A 6240-nucleotide genomic window follows, 5' to 3' on the forward strand; every position below is an offset into this window, starting at 1 on the left:
CAACAGTTGGAATTTTCATCACCTTCCGGGAGATGTTTCAGGACAGGGTCTCTTTAAGAAAACACACTTTTGCTGGCCACGCCCACCCAATCAAATACCATTTACCAATAAGCATACTTGTCTGAACTTGTGTAGTCACGTACTTGTGAAATGCCATCAACGATGGCCCAAGTACTGTTCCAATCCAAAGTATGCATCAAGGCAAGTACACTCAATGTTCCAGGTATGTACTTGCTCCTCCCATTGAATCGAGGGCTAGGCTTCTGCATACTTGGGCTGGCAAGATATCCCGTAATGTGTTCTGTCACAAACACCCAACAGAAAAAGGCAGAGAACAAATCACGACAAGAGTCGTCTCAAGGCACTTCACACAGTAAACATTCCAATACAGGTCAGTTCATTAAGCCAATCAGAAAAAAGTTTCCTATGTAAGGAACCCAGCAAATTGCATTGAGTCACTGACTAGTGACTTGATGCACACACACACACACACACACACACACACACACACACACACACACACGCACGCACGCACGCACGCACGCACGCACGCACGCACGCACGCACGCACGCACGCACGCACGCACGCACACACACACACACACACACACACACAACACACCAAGCAATGTGTCCATGGTTACACCGTGATTGCTTAGTAAATATTCTATTTGGTGAGGGATAAACTTTATTGTATTTATCCTAGTGGATCTATAATTCAACGGGTAAACTAGTAGTAGCACATCCAACATCAAGGAAAGTAAAAAGTTATTATCAGGAGAGGGAGAATGTTTAAGTGGTTAGCAGCAGTGTGCTAGACGATGGCCCCCTCCATGAGGCCACCACAGCTCAGCAGAACATCGTTGTAGCTTCTTCTGGGGAGAAAAGACTTAGAGAAAAAAATTAAGGTAACAGCTGAAATAGCAGGAAATAATACAGTTAAAGAGCAAATTGTAGAAGAAAGTAGTCGAGTGTGGAAAGTGGTCAGTATGTCCACCAGCAGTCTAAGCCTATAGCAGCATAACTACAGAGATAACTCTGGATAACCTAGCCTTTTAGATGGAGGCATGTTGGAGGCAGGGCAAGGGAGAGCCGTCTTTACCGACTGTACACCCCACCTCCCTCTACTCCCCCACTTGTCCAGATCTAGGCTAACATCAGATTTTAACCATAGGCCCTATCAAATAAAAATGTTTTAAGCCTAGTCTTAAAAGTAGACAAGATGTCTGCCTCACGGACTAAAGCTGGGAGCTGGTTCCACAGGAGAGGAGCCTGATAGCTAAAAGATCTGCCTTCCATCCTCCAGCCATCCATTCATCCATCCATTTTCATCCGCTTATCCAGAGTCGGGTCGCGGGGGCAGTAGCCTAAGGCGAGAGGCCAAGACTTCCCTCTCCCCAGCCACTTGGGCCAGCTCCTCCGGGGGAATCCCAAGGTGTTCCCTGGCCAGGTGAGAGACATAGTCCCTCCAACGTGTCCTGGGTCTACCTTTAGGTCTCATCCCATTTGGACGTGCACGGTAAACCTCACCAGGGAGGCGTCGAGAAGGCATCCTGACCAGATGCCCGGGCCACCTCAACTGGCTCCTCTCAATGTGGAGGAGCAGCGGGTCTACTCCTAGCGCCTCCCGAATGACCAAGCTTCTCACCCTATCTCTAAGGGAGGGCCCAGCCGTTCTTCGGAGAAAACTAATTTCGGCCGCAGGTCACTACCCAAAGCTCATGGCCATAGGTGAGGGTAGGAACGTAGATCGACTGGTAAATCGAGAGCTTCGCCTTCTGACTCAGCTCTCTCTTCACCACGACAGACCGGTACAACGCCCGCATCACTGCAGATGCAGCAGCAATCCGCCTATCGATCTCACGCTTCAGTTTTCCCTCACTCGTGAACAAGACCCCGAGATACTTAAACTCCTCCACTTGGGGCAGGACCTCATCCCTGACCCGGAGAAGGCATTCTACCCTTTTTTGAATCAAGACCATGGTCTCAGATTTAGAGGAGCTGATTCTCATCCCAGCTCCTTCACACTTGGCTGCGAACCGCTCCAGCGAAAGCTGAAGAACACGTTCTCATGAAGACAACAGGACCACATCATCTGCAAAAAGCAGAGACCTGACCCTCAGGCCACCAAAACGGATGCCCTCCACACCTTGGCTGCGCCTAGAAATTCTGTCCATAAAGGTCATGAACAGAATCAGTGACAAAGGGCAGCCTTGGCAGAGTCCAACTCTCACTGGGAACGAGCCCGACTTACTGTCGGCAATGCAGACCAAGCTCTGACACCGGTCATACAGGGACCTAACAGCCCGTATCAGAGGGCCTGGTACCCCATACTCCCGGAGTACCCCCACAGGGCCCCCCGAGGGACGCGGTCAAACGCCTTCTCCAAGTCCACAAAACACAAGTAGACTGGTTGGGTAAATTCCACGCACCCTCAGGATTCCCCTAAGGGTATAGAGCTGGTCTAGTTTTCCACGGCCAGGATGAAAACCACATTGCTCCTCCTGAATCTGAGGTTCAACAATCCGACGGACCTTCCTCTCCAGAACCCCTGAATAGACCTACCAGGAAGGCTGTGTGATCCCCCTGTAGATGGAACACACCCTGCGATCCCCCTTTTTAAATAAGGGGACCACCACCCCGGTCTGCCAGTCCAGTGGGACTGCCCCTGATGTCCACGCGATATTGCAGAGCCACGTCAGCCAACACAGTCCCACAACATCCAGAGCCTTAAGGAACTTCGGGCAGATCTCATCCACCCCCGGAACCTTGCCACAGAGGAGCTTTTTAATCACCTCAGTGACCTCGGAACCAGAGATTTGAGAGGCCAACTCAAAGTCCCCAGACTCTGCTTCCTCACTGGAAGACATGTCGGTGAGTTTGAGGAGATTGAGTGTTCTGCCCACCGATCCACAACATCCTGAGTAGAGGTCAGCAGCACACCGTCCCCACAATAGCCTTCCCCGGAACAGACGTTCCCAGCAGACCCTCGAGGTACGTTTGGGCCAGCCTGGTCTTGCCGGCATCCTCCCCCACCATCTGAGCCAACTCACCACCAGCTAGTAGTCAGTTGACAGCTCCGCCCCTCTCTTCACCCGAGTCTCCGAGACATGCAGCCGCAGGTCAGATGAAAAAAGAACAAAGTCGATCATCGAGCTGCGGCTTAAGGTATCCTGGTGCCAAGAGCACACATGGAAACCTTTATGTCTGAACATGGTGTTCATTGTGGACAGTCCATGACTGGCACAGAAGTCCAATAACAAAACACCACTCGAATTCAGATCAGGAGGCCGTTCCTCCCAACCACACCTCTCCAGCTCTCACTGTCGTTGCCCACGTGAGCGTTAAAGTCCCCCAGCAGAACGAGGGAGTCACCGGAAGGAGCACTTTCCAGCACCCCTCCAAGGTCTCCAAAAAGGGTGGGTAGTCTGAACTGTAGTTTGGTGCATAAGCACAGACCACAGTCAGAACTCGTCCCCCCACACAAAGGCAGGGGGAGGCTACCCTCCCATTCACTGGGGTAAACCCCAGCCTACAGGCACCAAGATGGGGGCAACTAGTATGCCCACCCCTGCTCGGCGCCTCTCAGTGGGAGCAACTCCAGAGTGGTAGAAAGTCCAACCCCTCTCAAGGAAACTGTTTCCAGAGCCAGAGCCATGCGTTGAGGTGAGTCCGACTATATCTAGTCGGAACCTCTCAACCTCACACACCAACTTAGGCTCCTTCCCCACCAGAGAGGTGACATTCCATGTGCCAAGAGCCAGCTTCTGTAGCCGAGGATCAGACTGCCAAGGTCCTCGCCCTCGACTACCACCCATCACACACTGCACCCGACCCCTTTGGCCCCTCCCACAAGTCTATTTTTTAGATATTCTGGGAACCACCAGTAAACCTGCAGTCTGAGAGCAAAGTGCTCGGTTAGGAACGTATGGAACAATCAGGTCACTGATGTACAGTGTTGGGAGTAACGCAGTTTAAATATAACGGCGTTACTAATGGTGTTTTTTTAGGTAACGGCATAATCTAATTAATTACTCTTCCCACTGTTGCAACGCCGTTACCGTTACTGGGGACAGAAGGTGCGTTACTATGTGCTTGTCTAACGTTGAGCAACAGTGTGAGGCTTTCTGACCGCCACACTTCAGCTGCAGCAAGGGAGAGAGAGGTGTCGGTAACACACTTACAAACACGATGATGATTGGCCGGTTGGGCGGAGACCCTCAGTGTTCTCACTGTCACTGCATGCTGTAGACCCAACAGGGCAGTGATGGGAATAACGCCGTTTAAAATAACGCATTCATAAAAAATTTCTTTCTGTAACGAGCAAACTAATTAATTACCATCTTCTTTTAACAAAACGTCGTTTCTGTTACTGAAAAGGAAATGGGTGCGTTAAGCAGCGCGGTGTGTTGAAGCTGTCATCAGCTGATCAGGAGCTAAAGAGGTAGATGTTTTCATCCAAGCGCATCTCGGCCGTGAAGATCGAGGAAGACGTGATGAATATCTACGGCTGCAGACCCGCAGATTCGTTGCTGCAGCAGCGAATCTGCGGGTCTGCAGCCGTGCCCTTCTTAGCGTGACAGCGGGACGTCCCGAAGGTCCGCTCACCTGTTCACCGCTCAGACGTCCTGATCTTCTACCTTCCTAGATCATCCAGCTGTAACCTGTTTCTGATCATGTCTCTAGTCCCGCTGTAGCACTGATGCATCAGTCTCAGACGTCATGGAGCTCAGGTGTTATTAGAACTACCTGTGAGTGTTTACCACCCAGCTTCAGCTCTTCTGTGGTTGGGTCTGACCCAAGTTAGTACATTTAAGTCCTCCATCAGGCTTGTGCCTCTTCTAGTGTCATTTTAAAAGATTTTATTTATTTATTTAACCGATACTAGATTACCAGCAACAGAAATGCTACTAAAACACACAATTATGTGAAGCTGGAAGAATTAAAATAATGTGCAAAATTACATTCATTTCTGTAATTTAACTAGACCGAGAAACCATTTAAAGGCTCAGGAACCTTTACAGGTGTTTCTATTAGCAATTTTAAATTTTAGCTGATTGGGGTCTTGTTAAATATCACACAGTGACCTTTTAGTAGTCTAGATAAGCGTTATGTTCCTGTTAGTAGTTCCTCCTGTTAAGTGCTTATTTATTTAAATTATTCAGGTTTATAAAAACATTTGGACTTACATTTTATTATGTTCCAGTCATTAGTCATTTATATTTCACTATTGTAGTCATTCTTGCATGCTTTAATGAAAAAAGTAACTAAGTAGTTATTTTCTTGGTAATTAGTTACTTTTATAATCTTGTAACTCAGTAACTGAGTAACTTTTTTGACAAAGTAATCAGTAACTATAACTAATTACTTTTTTAAAGTAACGTTCCCAACACTGCTGATGTATGATGGAGCTTGATTATTAAGAGCTTTATATGTGAGAAGGAGGATCTTAAAATCTATTCTGAATTTAACAGGCAGCCACTGTAGGGAAGCCAAGACAGGAGAGATATGATCTCTCTTTTTAATTCTCATCAGAACTCTAGCTGCAGCATTTTGGACAAGCTGAAGACTTTTAACTACATTCTGTGGACTTCCTGAGAGTAATGAATTACAGTAATCCAGTCTTGATGTAATAAATGCATGAACTAGTTTTTCAGCATCACTCCTGGAAAGGATGCTTCTAATCTTAGCAATATTCCGAAGGTGGAAAAAGGAAATCCTACAAACCTGTTTAACGTGGGATGTGAATGACATGTCCTGGTCAAAGGTAACACCAAGGTTCCTTACTTTGTTCTCAGAGATTAATTTAATTCTGTTCAGGTCAGGTGACTGACTAAGCAATTTCCTTTTGTGAATTTCAGGTCCAGATGAGAACTTCAGTCTTGTTTTGATTTAAAAGCAGAAAGTTTTTGATTGGCACCTTTAACAGCCAATACCAGTCTGTAATTCTTCTGGACCTCTAATCTGATTGTCTCAAAGACAATTAGGTTACACAATACCTATTGGCTTCCACATGAAAGACCTGTTGGTGTGAATTAGTGTGTAGCAACGGTGGGATCACAGATCAGGAAAGATGTTAGACATTATACATCGCTGCTCGATGACAATAAACCATCAGGCTGTTCAGACTCAGAATTAGTTTAGCCGATCTGGCTGAAGTTGGTGAATATTAGCCGATTCCATTCACCAGAGGGATTTTTGGTGCATAAACTAAGACTTGTGCAGACAAGACAAACAAGG

The sequence above is a fragment of the Nothobranchius furzeri genome, chromosome 3, assembly GCF_043380555.1.
Source record: "Nothobranchius furzeri strain GRZ-AD chromosome 3, NfurGRZ-RIMD1, whole genome shotgun sequence".
In the NCBI taxonomy this organism is placed as follows: domain Eukaryota; kingdom Metazoa; phylum Chordata; class Actinopteri; order Cyprinodontiformes; family Nothobranchiidae; genus Nothobranchius; species Nothobranchius furzeri.